This window comes from Phascolarctos cinereus, unplaced genomic scaffold (assembly GCF_003287225.1).
Source record: "Phascolarctos cinereus isolate Bilbo 61053 unplaced genomic scaffold, phaCin_HiC Scaffold_4;HRSCAF=312, whole genome shotgun sequence".
Lineage (NCBI taxonomy): Eukaryota > Metazoa > Chordata > Mammalia > Diprotodontia > Phascolarctidae > Phascolarctos > Phascolarctos cinereus.
Window position 1 is genome coordinate 285,756,008 of NW_027555847.1, and position 15,259 is coordinate 285,771,266.

Consider the following 15,259-nt stretch of genomic DNA (forward strand, 5'->3'; position numbering starts at 1 on the left):
ATGATAAATTAATTGTAATTCTTTTCCTTTATTGCTAATGACAAAGAAGATGACAATGTCATCTTTGGATACTGGCTATTTGGTCTGAGTGGAATTTATGGAAAAGTAGGGCTATCAATGAAGATGTATAAAGTTCCAACAAGTACAGTAAAATTGTCTGTGGGAGATGAAATGGTGATCATATATTTGTGCTTGGTATTGTAAAAAGTGTTATGTTGAATTAAGTTTCTGGGCGGTTGGGAGAAAAGGTTGAACCTCCAGGTAGCTGATGACTTCAAGCTTAATTACAGGTGTCTTTTCTGTGAATAACAGAAAGATGCTGAGCCCCAAAGGGAAGCAGCCGAAGCCTGACTGACTGTAGAGATAATTGCTTGGAAAGTGTTAATTGCAGTACCTTGTTCTCATCTTTTTTGATATTTCCATATGAAAGTTGTTTCTTAATGTTGAGTTTATATCTTCTTTGCATGGGAGGGGATCCCACAGAGTTACAATAAATAATAGGAACAGAAATCTGCAAAGGAAGGAACTTTGTGCAATGGAAATCTGTCTAAATTGCTACATTTCCTTGAGTCTACCACTTAAATCTCTTAAGCCCCCAATTTTTCACCACTAAAAATATATAATATGTAGTACCTGTATTTGCAATGCTGCTGAGGTGATAAATTGTCACCTGCTTAACAGAGGTGTGGGAAATGACAGGAAAGGTGTGCAACAACACATAATTCCTGCTAGCTATGTTTTACCCTCACCAATACATTCATGAGTTTGGGGTGTGTGTGTGTGTGTGTGTGTGTGTGTGTGTGTGTAGGATGGAAACATTTGTGCCTCAGTTTCTCATTCTTGTTGTTTTTAACAAGAATTCATGGGTGCTCAGAGGAAGTAAGGAAACTAGTATCCAGTGATTAAGTGCCCTCCTGGACTCTGAGGAATAAGAATTATAGAAAGTCAATCAGGCTTTTGATCCTCTCTCCCAGAAGGCCCCAAAAGCAGAGTTCCAGAAATAGACATTCAAAGTCACCAATTGGTGAACTTAGGCAAGTGTCTGTTTGAATGTTTCATCATCATAGCCAGTCTCCCAGTCTGGATGCTGCATCCATGTACCTGAATTGTTGCATTAATCAGATGAGATAGTGAACATTAAAACATTGTGAAAAAATATACAAATGTAAGGTGTCAATATATAAATAGAATCTTAGTGTTGAAAGTGATCTTGAACTCAGAGGTTATCCTGTGAAGGAATCCCCTCTATAACTTCTCTGACAGATAGTCAGATTCCTCCTATTTTGAACTCTTCTAGTGAGTGACAGGGAGCTCACAATTTGTGTCCATAGGCTATTCTAATATTGGACAACTCTAATAGTTTATCCTTATAATTGAGCTGAATGAAATCTGTCTCCAGGTAACTTTCTTCTGTGGATCCTACTTCTGCCCTTTGGAACTACACAAAAGTGAGTATAATATCTCTATCCTATGGCATCTTTCTAAATCTAATAAAATTAAGGAAAAGTAAATAAAATATACAGGGATTACAGCTACTTCCCCCAAGCCTTCTCTAGCCTAAATATGTTCAGTTATTTCAATGTATCTTCTTATGATAAAGTTATGCCACTTGAAAGATAGAACTTCATAACTCATTGCTGAATTAATTGCCTAGCAAATGTAGTCTTTCTTATTGGGTTATGAGAGAAAGTACTTTCACCCTTAACTTTACTTTGATTGTGCCAGGTCATGTTACTTTTTAAAGAAAAATTCCATATATCAACAGCATAGACTACTGTTATTAGTTTATTTCCATGGAGATAGTTAAGCCCAAATGAAAATTCACTTTTTTCAAATATTTCTTTAAAGAAGCACAATTCTAGCCATGTATTGGCACATAGAAATGGTGATTCTGCAATCCCAGATTCCTCTGAATCCATACCTTCCCTTCTGTATTACTAAAGGTGTAATCCCGATTTTTTTTTTTTTACCATTATATGTGGTCATAGATTAGACTAACTACGTAGGGTACTTACAGCAGCCCCAGGTAAATCTTCCTGCCATATAATAGCTGACCTACAGACTTGTTGCTGAAGTCTAATATTGCCTAAACACAATGTAGTTGAAATAATGCTAACCTCACATTTAGGAAACACAGGTTCAAATACTATCTCTTTCACTTATTAGCTCCATGACCAGGGCAAGTCATATAAACTCTCTAGGCCTCAATTTCCTTAACTCTAAAATGAGAGGCTGCAAATGGCATTAAGCCTTTTATAGCATGCCATATTGTGTCATTTCCTTTGGATCAAGCTTACCTCTTGTTAAAATGTGAAAATGCCTGGAAGAGATAACCCATTAAGTCATTATCTCCAATTAACACTTCTGGTATACTTAGTTTGTCAGATTTTACCCAGAGTGATAGACAATAATTTGATAGTGGAGGGTGTTCCTTGGGAGCCAATAAAGGAGGAAATATGGGCCCAAATCAAGGGGGTGTTGCCTAGGGAAGTCAGGTGTAGACATTAGGCCACAGTGAGAATATTAAAGGTCTACTATGTTACCATAGGCAAATGATGACCACAAAACTAATTTCTGTTAGCTTCCCCCTGTATGAAGGAAATATTCTGAATAGTGTCAACCTCTAAAAATTATATTATTTTAATTTTAAATTATACATAATTTTGCCTAGGATCAGTCATTTTTGTGATCATTAACCCTTTGCAAAACTGGTATAAATCTCTGAGCAAGTTAGTGCTGCAAGACTGAAGGGATTTATAAACATTCCATTCAAATTCAAAGTATTTCACTTGAGATTAGTTAGCACTAAAGCATCTTATATCAAGTAAATAACAATAAAACAGTTGAATTATGTGGCTGGGAAAAGCCACATTCATCCGTTCCATTTGTCAATTTTAAATGAACCACAAACTGTATAATTAAGATGAGAAACTGTGTACAGGGAAAAGTTTTAACACAGGACTACTGGACCTTGGCTTAATCTTTTGATCGGCAGATGCTCAGAGAAACTTGGATTTATGATGAGAAGATGTCTTATGTTATAGTTGCAATGATCTCTGATGCAGTCTAAGGAAAGAGAAGCAAGGATAAAACTAAATTGCTCAGATAATTGAAAAAAGAAAGAAATTTGCAAATTACACTATTTCCTTGGTGACTGTAGTGAAATGGAGATACCATAATGACTCACCACAGGGAGCAGTGGTGAAAAATAGCCTATTGACAACTACAGCACATTCATTCAGTCTTCCACTGATATATAGTTATTATTGTTATTTTACTTGTAACTTTATTGAACTCTATTACGAAAGTTTATAGCATAGTTACATCATTATAAGTAACCCAAGTCTCCAGGAAATCATGAAAAAAGTACACTGAAGGAAAGGATTAAATAGCTTTATTTAAATGAAAGAATTATTCTGCCTCTAATCAGAGACAAGTATAGTATTGTTCAGCTGCAAGTGCACAGATTCTCCACCATGTTTTGTCTGTTTAAGCCTATAAAGCCATAGCTATCTCTGTAAAAAGATAACTAATCATTGGTGACCCTAGCTCTGGAAAAATGTAATTTTGTGAGTCTGCACCAGGCAGACACACAGCTCCTTACTTTGATCTTGCTGTCACACCATATTAGTCACTTTCCCCATTAGTACCATCTATAAAAGTCAATGATAATAGTAGGATGATGAGTTTTTTCTTTCATCACTCCTTAAAGGAACTGGGTAATGCTTAAAGAAATAAAATTATACTTAGGTGGATTTGAACAAAAACTAGGATACATATAACTAAGTAGAAGTGCACTTTATTCCAGAAAATATTTTTATGAGTTGGATTGCTTATTTCAAGTTCTATTTTTTCATTGGTCTTCTTTATTAAATTGAAGAAGCATTTCAGAATTGTGTCTAGAAAGGGTTAACTATTATAAAATTTCACCAAGAATGTTATTAAATCACTTTCTGATAGGATTTTTTTCCTAAAATTTTACAGCATAGAAAGGAAAGTGAGAAGCAGCATAGCATAGCGGGCAGAGGCTCAGTTTTGAGTGAGGGAGACATGGGTTTCTGTTTTGCCTCTGAAATATACAAGTTGTGTGACCATGGACGAATCACTCAACCTCTGGAATTTCTCAAAGATTTTAAGTTAAATATGAATTTCCAGTCTATATCTCCAGAGTGATTTTCCATGTTAAGAATTTCCTGCTTAGATATCTTCCCCACCCCATCCTCCTTACAAACCTCTAAATACAAGCATATCACTTAACACATTGAATGGGGAAATAATATGATGCCAGGGAATTGGCAGTCATAAAGATTTGGTTGAGCACTCTGAAAAAAAGTCCCAGATATGTCTAATGATGTTAACAGGTATGTCAGCAGAAAGCAATGGTATTCCTAAGCATAGAATGCAGAAGTAAATTAATTGGCAGAATACCGAAGTTTAAACATTGATAAACTAGAGTATTCAGAGGAGGGCAACCAGATTAGTGAAGGATCTTGAGATTGTGTTATATGAGGATCAGTTGAAGGAAATGGAGATGTATAATAATAATAATATTAATAATAATAATGATATTGATAGTAATAAATTTGAGAAAAGATGACTCTGTAAGGACATGATAGCTCTTTTCCAGAGTTTGGAGGCTATCATGGAAAATGAATAAGACTTGTTCTATTTGAATCCAGAAGGCAGAACTAGTAGCAATGGGTGTATGTTTTCTTTCCCTTATTTGTACAAATTTTAGCTTTGTATCAAGATAAGCTTCTCAAAAATTAGAGCTTTTCAAAACTAGACTTGTTTCCTTTGAAAGTTCATAGGATTGTAGCCATTTAAGTACAAGTTAGTTCAATGGCTTACTATATCCCTCACTTACAAAAGAGAAAACTAAAACCCAGAGAAGTTTAAATGACTTGCCCAAGGTCACACAAAGAGTGTCAAAGGCAGAATATGAACTCAGGACTTTGGACTTCTGAACGATTGCTCTTTTTATTGTATCGTTGGGCTCTGCCCTCATTGATGATATTAAAGCAATGGTTATATAACCACTTGTTAAATATATTTGAATGAAAATTCTTTTCGTGCCTGGATTGGACTAGGTGACTGCTGAGATCCTTTCTAAATTGACATTCCCAAATCCCAAATTAAAAGTCTATGATTCAGTGTGACTATGCAAGCAGTAGGAGGTTTTCATGTGGGTTTCACCAACAGTGAACCTGACAAATCTTACCTTGGTCAAGTATGCATGAATACCCTAGTTCCTACTGCATTCTGATTTTTCAAGAAGGCCAAAAATTTGAAAGTTGTTTCTTATATAGGTGACTTTTTTTGATAGTCTCCATATATTTGAATAAATAAATTCCCTGATCAAATATGTAGTACTTTGCATTAGTATAGAAAAATAAAATATAAGAATTCTATTAGCTCTTCATTGAAGTCGTAAGTTGAAAATCTGACTCTGTGAGAGAGCATGTGCACTTATTATAGGCTTTAAACAGTGCTGACCTCATAATAAGGGAGATGTAATGCCCTTTAAATGAAAGCAGAAGTTACAGTACCAGATAGCTAATGCATTATTGAAAAAGGAACAGATGGGCTAGGACTATCAAACAATAATAGAATTAATTGTTCCTCAGCTTACATGTATTTGTTCTTATGAAAAGAACATTAGCCATAGCTCTCTGAGCACTACTCTAAATGTTTGTGATATCTCTGAATACCACTGGGCTATTCTATTCAATAGGGAAATAAGTATAACAAGGGCTTATATTGATATACCACTCCTCAGAATAGTTGCAACTTATATTAAGAATACTAATATTCAGCACCACTGAAACATCCAACAATAATGGTCTCTGGCAGATACAAGGTGAAAGAGGGGAGAAATATGTCCACATCATGAAGCAGAATCCATTTTCTACTTAATGAGGCTTAAATAGCTTTAATATTCCATATGGAGACTATTTTGTGTTTTTCAGGCATTGTGTTGGTGGGGAGCATACATCTTTGACACACCCAGCTTAGTAAACCTATTAAAAATAAGAAAAGACCATGACATAGTCCCAGAGAACAGACTATAAACTATTATGATGAAAACAAAAGTAATGTTATTTTTTAAAATATTGTTGTCTATTTCCATTAAAATATTTTTTACATATTTACAGTTTGGCTGTTTAATAGTATGAGAGGGATCTCAAGAAATCTTATAACTAAAAAAACTGTGTGTGGTAATATGTAAACTTGTTCATGAGCCTTTAAGGTGAAGGCTTACTTGTGGCTCCTGTATATGACATGTGACTTCCTGCTTCAATTCCTTTCCAGAAGCCTCTCATGATATCTTCAGTTATTGGTGCTCTCTCCTATTCCCCCAAATTACTTTTCATCTACTCTCTATTCATCTTGTATATACTTACCTTTATATATGTTGTTCCCCTCTTTAGAGGTTTGTTCAGGGCAGGCACTGTTTGGCCTTGTTGGTGTATCTCCAGTACAATGCCTGACAAAAAACAGATTCACAAAGAATGGAGTTGAAGGATGTCTTTTTTTTTCTCACAGAAGACATTTAACATGATAAAGTGAGATATGCTCTAAAAAGCAATTCTCTGATCATATCTTCCACTTATGAAAGTCAAAAAGTTACTGGCTATCCTGGAAATTTCACTATATTTGTATGGCATACAACAAAGGCATTACCTTAAAGAACATAAAAAAGGTGATTCATACTTTCAGCAAGAGGTTTTTTTTTTTTTTGCTGCTCCTTATTTGTGAATATAATAGGCTCAATGAATGCTTATGGTGGTACCTCTGTGATACGATTTATGTTCTTTTTTGTCTTAAGTGAAGGGACATTTGTCATAAAAATCATAAAATCCTGGAGTTGGGGGAACCTCAGAGATAATCCAATCCAATTTCAAACTGAGTTGCAATCTCTGCTACAACATTTCTGGTAAATGGTCATCTGCCCTCACTTGTAGACTTCACTGCCTCCTGAGTCAACTTCATTATTCAGTACTTCTAATTAATATTGAGCCAATATTTGCCTTTTCACACTTTATTCTACTTTCCAGATCCTATCAAAACAAATCTAATGTATTTTTGACGTGAAATGAGAAAATATTTGTAAAATGCTTTTCAAATCTTAAAACACTATGTAAATGCAAATTATCATTACCTCCTCCTCATCATTATTATTCACATGATTTCCTCTTCAAATTCTTAAAAATAGCCAACATGCCAGAACTATATCCTATCTCCCCCTAAAAAAACTCTTCTTCATGCTAAAAGTCCCAATTTCTTTCAATTGATTCTTATAGACAATTTATTTTGTTTTCTTGCCATCCTAGTGTGTTGTCATTATTGTGTTGTTCAGTCATTCAGTGATATCTGACTCTTTGTGACCCCATGAATCGTAGTATGCCAGGCCTTTCTATTCTCCACTATCTTTTGAAGTCTGTCCAAGTTCATGTTTCCATGACACTATGTATCCTTCTTATCCTCTGCCATCACCCTTTCTTTTTGCCTTTAATCTCTCCCAACATCAGGGTCTTTTCCAATGAGTCTTGTCTTCTCATTATGTGGCTAAAGTATTTAAGCTTCAGCTTAAAGGATTGACTGATTTGATCTCCTTGCTGTCCAAGGGGCTTTCAAAAGTCTTTTCCAGCACCACAACTCAAAAGCATCAATTCTGTGGCACTCTGTTTTCCATATAATCCAACTCTCACAGATATTGCTACTGGCAAAAACATAGCTTTGACTATGGGGACCTTTTTTGGCAAGGCAATTTCTCTGCTTTTTAGTATGCTGTCCAGATTTGTCATAACTTTCCTTCCAAGGAGAAAGCACCTTTTAATTTCATGACTGCAGCTGCCACCTGAAGAGATCCTTGAGCCTGAGAATATAATTTCCCCTGAATAGCTTAGCAAAGTCCTGCTAAAATGTAATGTCTTCAGCTGCAGACAGCAGAACAGATGTGGTGACTTGAGACTATCATCTCTTTTGTTCTGGATATCATGTGATGATATATTTCTTGTTTGATGGTGGTCTGGGTGAGTTTTTATAATCCCCCAAGAACACCTTCTTTCCCTTCACCGAAGTTCTGAACTTTTGCTTAATTATGGAGTGGAAGTTATCCTGGCTAAGCCAGTGGAGCACATGATGTACAGGCTGATTAAACCTAAGGTCAGGCTGGATGACTGAGTATTGCCCATATACCTGTCTAAGTTCAAAAAGCTTTGTCCCCAGGTTAGCATTATGAGGATGAGCACTTCATCCCCATAAACTCTCAAATACCATTTACTAAATAATAGGGAGTTATTTGCAAAGATGGAGGAAGTACTCATATTGGCAAAATTATAGACCCTTGACATACGAAAGTACGTGTTTTTATGAATTACTCTGATCCAGTAAATTTATCGCATTGTGGCCAACCTCTTGGGATGATTCACTCCATATTCAATTAGTTTGGTCTTCAAACACCTGACATTCTCTAATGAGGCCTGCATGCAAATCTTAGGTTTCCTAAACTCAGGCCACCTCAACTCTAAATTGAAGTAACAGAATAAGATTTTGATTTTTAAAAAAACAGAAAAATTAAGGGCAGCTAGATGGCACAGTGGATAGAACTCCAGCCTTGGAGTCAGGAGGACCTGAGTTCAAATCTGACCTCAGATGCTTCACACCAGCTGTGTGACCCTGCGCAAGTCACTTAACCCTGATTGTCTCATCAGAAAAAAAAAAGGCAGAAAAATTAGTCCACGTATAAAGATGTTTCCAATGATTGTCTGTAACCACCAGGAAACATACACTTCAATGGTCTGAGAACATATGGTGTTAGGTTCAAACCAAATATCACTGGAAACTACTATAATATTCAACATTCTTTGGAAATATCTACAAAAGTAGCCAGGAAGGAATATTTGAATCCCTCGAAGTCCCATGGGGGGGAAATAGGATGAAATGAGATGATTTGTTCTTAAGAGTACTGAAGTTGGCAACAGGGAGAAGGAAATGCATATTTTAAGAACAGATAATGTAAGTATGCTAAAAATTGTAGAGAAATGAGATGTAGAGAATTTGGCCAAAAATTTAATTAAATTAATTAAAATTTAATATACAACATAAGCATAGGAATAAAACAAAGTATAAAACTACATTTCATTTAGTATAATTTTTGTGACTCATGGTAAGGATTTCTTTATTTTTTATGTCAGCTTAATTTTCATTATATGCTCCAATACCTCATGGGAATGATCTGAAGCTCAATCAATATGCTCTTATGGCCTTTTGAAATTTATAGCGTAGTCATTTGCTGAAGGACATCTCACTTTCTTTCAAGAAGACTTTGAAGGACAGATAAATGGAGATCACCTTAACTTTGTGAGGAGATTGGAGTCTAAGATTTTTCTTGGTCAGTTGTAGAACAAGAGCATGCTCTAGAACACTTCTTTGAAAAGTCATCACAATACTTTGATCACCATATTCTGGTCATTATGTGCTTTATTATTAAAAAGGTAGAGAAGATGTGACATGTAAGGAAGACTCTGAGACAGTGAATAGCAGATCATGGGCCGGGTTCACTATCTAACATTTCTATACCAGTGTTGGTACTCTCTTTTGAAAGAGCTAGCACCAGATTGAAATTGTAATAATTATTAAAATAAAAATAACAGAGATAACAATAGCTAGCACTTATATTGCACTTTAAGATATGCAAGGTATACAAATTTTATCTCATCTGATTCTTACAACAATACTGAGAGGTAGATGCTATTATTTTCTCTATTTTGTAGATGAAGAAACTGAGGCAGAGGTTAAGCTATTTGCCTAAGTCATATAGCTACTGTCTGAGGCCTCATTTGAACTTAGGACTTCCTGACTCCAGGTCCAATTCTATCCACTGTATTGTCCCAAAATTTATTTCTGACAATATGTAGGATATCTGGGGGGAAAGCAGGAAGTCTTGGACGGTATGGAGAAGGTACTGAACAATTTACATTGCTCCACCAGTAGAGAATAGCAGACCTCCAGAGGGACTCATTAGATTATCAGATAGTAGTATTCATTCATTCAAATAAAAATTTAAGTACCTTCTTGTATACAATGTTTTATGGAAGTCACTGAGTAATATATAAAGAAAATTATTATTTTTTAATAAATTTATTTTTAGTTTTCAACATTCACTTCCATCAGATTTTGAGTTTTAAATTTTCTCCCCCCTCCCATTTCTTCTCCCCCCACTCTGAGACGGTGTACAATCCGATATAGGCTCTACATATACATTCATGTTAAGCATATTTTCCCATTAGTCATGATGTAAAGAACAATTAGAACTAATAGGAGGACCCATGAGAATAAAGCAATAAAACAAAACAACAAAGGAAACGTGGAGCAAATAATATGCTTCCATCTGCATTCAGATTCCATATTTCTTTCTTTGGGTGTGAATAGCAATTTCCATCATGAATCTTTTGGAGTTGTCTTAGATTCTTGTGTTGCTGTGAAGAGCCAAGTCTATCAAAGTCAGTCATCCCATAATGGGGCTGTTACTGTGTACAAGGTTCTCCTGGTTCTGCTTATGTCATTCAGCATCAGTTCATATAAGTCTTACCAAGTTTTTTGAAGTTTGCCTGCTCATCATTTCTTATAGCACAATAGTATTCCATTATTATATTCGTATGGCGCAACTTGTTCAGCCATTCCACAATTGATGGGCATCCCCTCGATTTCTAATTCTTTGCCACCACAGAAAGAGCTGCTATAAATATTTTTGAACGTATGGGTCCTTTTCCCATTTTTATGATCTCTTTGGGATACAGCCCTAGAAGTGGTATTGCTGAGTCAAAGAGTATGCACAATTTTACAGCTCTTTGGACATAGTTCCAAATTGGTCTCCAAAATGGTTGGATCAGTGCACAACTCCACCAACAACAATTTTCTTATATCTTCTCCAACATTTATCATTTTCTTTTTTTGTCATGTTAGCCAATCTGATAGGTGTGATGTGGTACCTCAGAGCTGTTTTGATTTGCATTTCTCTAATCAATAGTGATTTAGAACATTTTTTCATATTGCTATTAGATAGCTTTAGTTTCTTCCTCTGAGAACTGCTTGTTCATATCCTTTGACCATTTATCAATTGGGAGATGATTTGTATTCTTATAAATTTGACTTAGTTCTCTTTATACTTTAGAAATGGGGCCTTTATCAGAGACACTGGTTGTAAAAATTCTTTCCCAGTTTTCTGCTTCCCTCCTAATCTTGGATGCATTGGCTTTATTTGTGCAAAAACTTTTCAATTTAATGTAATCAAAATTGTTCATTTTGCATTTCATAATATTCTCTATCTCTTGTTTGGTCATACATTTTCCCCTTCTCCATAGATCTCAAAGGTAAACTATTCCTTGCCCTTCTAATTTGCTTATAGTATCACTCTTTATATCTAAAATGTGCATTGGTTTTGACTTTATCTTGGTATAGGGTGTAAGATCTTGGTCTATGCCCAGTTTCTGCCATAAATTTTTCCAGTTTTCCCAGAATTTTTTTGCTAAATAATGATTTCTTATCCCAGTAACTTTTGTTTTCAAAGAGGTGGTAAGTAGTGTTGAAATATGTACACATGTAAAAATAATACAGATTAGTATGTTCTTATATGATAGTAGTGCAAATAAAATGTTATGAGTATGATGATAAAAAAAGATATCATGACTTGCTTGAAAGCCTTTTTCAAGAGGCAGCAAATGTTGTTAGGAGGTCCTTAGAAATGATGAACCAGTGGAGAACAGTGGATCTCAGGTGACTTCAGGGGGATTTTCTCTCTGAAAGAGGTTGAGAACAAAATAAATAAATATAAATAAAGGTAGGAGTAGTATTCTAGAGTTAACTGTTATTAAAATTCTTTGGTGACTCAGCCTGTGATGTTTTAAAGTTGAATATATTCCCCAGGTCTCTGAATGGAGTTGATGCTAAATAATATGAGATAAACCCACACTACCAACCTGAAGACAATTTGTGTCCTTCATGCTACATGCCTAAGGCACAAAGGTTATATTTATAAATTGTGCTCATGGTTTTCTTCTCTATGAGGAAAATCACTACTTCAGTTTCAGTCATTTTTCATCCTGCATCAAATTAAGCTCTCTTATATGTGTCCTGAGGATCAAGGATGGCATTCTTACTTTGATGATACAAAATCTTTGCCTTTCCTAAAAAACCTATAACAAAACAGAGAAAAGAGTCAAAAACTCTCAAAATGGAGTGAAATGTGATTTTTAACTAAAGGAATCAATTGTATTATGATACCCTAACTGTCATATGAACTCATACAATATCCAATGAGGAATAACTCATCACAACATCCTGTTTCTGTATAGCACTTAGCACAGTGCCTGGCACATAGTAGGCACTTAATAAAAGTTTATTGAAGGCTTGATTGATTCCGACCTCATCTTCACTATCTAAACAGGAAGCACCCATGCTGATTGCCCTTTAAGTTTCCTTTCCCTACTTTTCAATTTTTCCTTTTCTCCTGTAGATTTACTTCAAAATTTCCCATTAGCATTTAACAAACCTCAGTGGAATGGTGCCAGGCTGATGATGTCAGTTTGCTTGAATGTTCTGTGTTGCCTACTCTCCTTTCAATTGTTCCTTCTTGCTCCCTCAGGATTTTTTTGGGGGTAAAATGATCTCATTTCATCACTTGTCTTGAAAAAAGCAGTAATAACATTATGAAGAAAATACAGATAATGTTTTAGTGTATTCCTATAGCATAATTCACAAAGTACCATTTTTTTTCCTTTAGAGCAAGCTATAAAATTGTCTTCATTAAAGCAGAGGTGGGCTTTAGGGACTGCATTTACTCAGCTTACATTTGAAAAAAATTGTTCTTTCACAAACCTAGAAAAAAAGATATCATGTTCAGCAATTTCTTAACTTTTTATGTTTGATAGATATTGCTCTCTTCTTCCTCTTAATGAAGGCCAATCATGCTGACCAGTAATTTCCTGTCTCATCATATTCAATATTAGCTATTATATGAATATAATAGACACTGTTGAATGTAATAATATATTATAATATATGTATATTATCTATAATAGACACTTGAATGTAATTATATTATAATAATTTGTAGTATATATTATGTAATAGACTTGAATATGAAACAGAAAATTATAGGTCATTATGATACTTATTCAAGAGGAGGAGGAGGACAGTGTGTAAAGAAATTCTCTAGGGTTATTAAAAAACAATTCTGTCAAATGTAAGCTGAGTCAATGCAATCCTTAGAGCCAACCTTTGCTTTAATGAAGACAATTTTACACCTTGCTCTAAGTGAAAAAAAGATCAGTATTGTGAATTATGCTATAGGAAAACCCTAAGGCATTATTTGTATTTTCTTAAAAACAGTATATTTATTGCGATTTAGAATGAACATATACATAATATAATTAGTGTATTATATACATATGTATGTGTGCATATCTATCTCTATCTTTATCTTCATGTTCCAGACTTATGAAGTCACTGGTGTAGGGAACTTCCAGTGAGTAAACTTCCACTGACAATGTAGGTCAGGAAATGTTCTACAAAATACACTCTTAGGGAATTGCCTAAGAGCATTGAGAGCTAAGTGATGTTTTAAAGTATCACATTAGACATTTGTGCTTGTTATATTAATAAACAACAACAACAACAACAACAACATCATACCAGGAAGGCAGGGATGACTTAATACAAGGAAGACTATTAGCATAATTGATTGTATCAATAATAAAAGTAACAAAAATCATATGATAATATCAATTGATGCAGAAAAAGCATTTCACAAAATACAACACTAATTTCTATTAAAAACACTTGAAAGTATAGGCATAAATGTACTTTCCCTTAAATTGATAAGAAGCTTCGCCTAAAACCTTTAGCAAGTATTATTTGTAACGGGGATAGGCTAGAAGCCTTCCCAGTTGGGTCAGGTATGAAACAAAAATGGCCACTGTCACCAATATTATTCAATATTATGTTGGAAATCCTAGCAATAGCTTTAAGAGAAGAAAAAGAAATAGAAGGAATAAGAAGAGGGAATGAGGTAATACAATTATCTCTTTTTTTTTTTGGCAATTGGGGTTAAGTGACTTGCCCAAGGTCACACAGCTAGTAAGTGTCAAGTGTTTGGTTGGATTTGAACTCAGGTCCTCCTGACTTTAGGGTCGGTGCTCTATCAACTGTGCCACCTAGCTGCCCCTAAAATTATCTGTTTTTGCAGATGATATGATGATACGCCTGTAAAATCCTAAAGACTCATCTAAAAAGTTAATTGAAATAATTAATAATTTCAGTAAAGTAGCAGAATATAAGGTAAACTCACATAAATCATCAACATTCCTATAAATTACCAAAAGAATCCTGCAGGAAGAGATAGCTAGAGATACTCCATTTAAATTAATACTAGAAAGTGTAAAATACATGGGAATACACCTACCAAAACAAACCCAGAATCTATATGAACAAAATAATAAAAAAAACCCTTTGTACACAAATAAAATCAGATTTAAATAAATGGAGAAATATTAATTCTTCATGGATAGTTATGACCAATATAATAAAAATGACAATTTTTATCAAAATTAATCTATATAATAAATGCCATCCCAATTAAATTTTGAAAAATATTTTACATAGCTAGAAAAAATAATAACAAAATTCATTTGGAAGGACAAAAGATCAAGAATATCAAAGGAACTAATGGAGAAAAATATAAAAGAAGGGGGTTAATGGTACCAGATCTTAAACTATATTATAAGGAAGTAATTATCAAAAGTATCTGGTACTGGCTAAGAAATAGAAAAGTAGGTCAGTGAAACAGTAGAAATATGATTTACAGCTGCAAACAAATATAGTTACCTACTATTTGACAAGTGTAAAGACTTAAGTTTTGGGGGTAAAAATTCATTATTTGATAAAAATTGTTGGGCAAGCTAGAAGGCAGTCTGGCAGAAATTGGGCATAGATCAATATTTTACACCATTTACTACGACAAGGTTGAAATGAATACATGACCTAGATGTAAAGAGATATTACAAGAAAATTTGAAGAACATAGAATATGTTATCTATCAGACCTATGGATAGATGAACAATTTAAGAATAAACAAGAGACAGAGTGTTGTGAGATGTAAAATGGATGATTTTGATTACATTAAATTAAAAAGTTTTTGTACAGATAAAACAAATATAGCCAAGATCAGAAGGAAGGTAGAAAACTAAACTGCCTA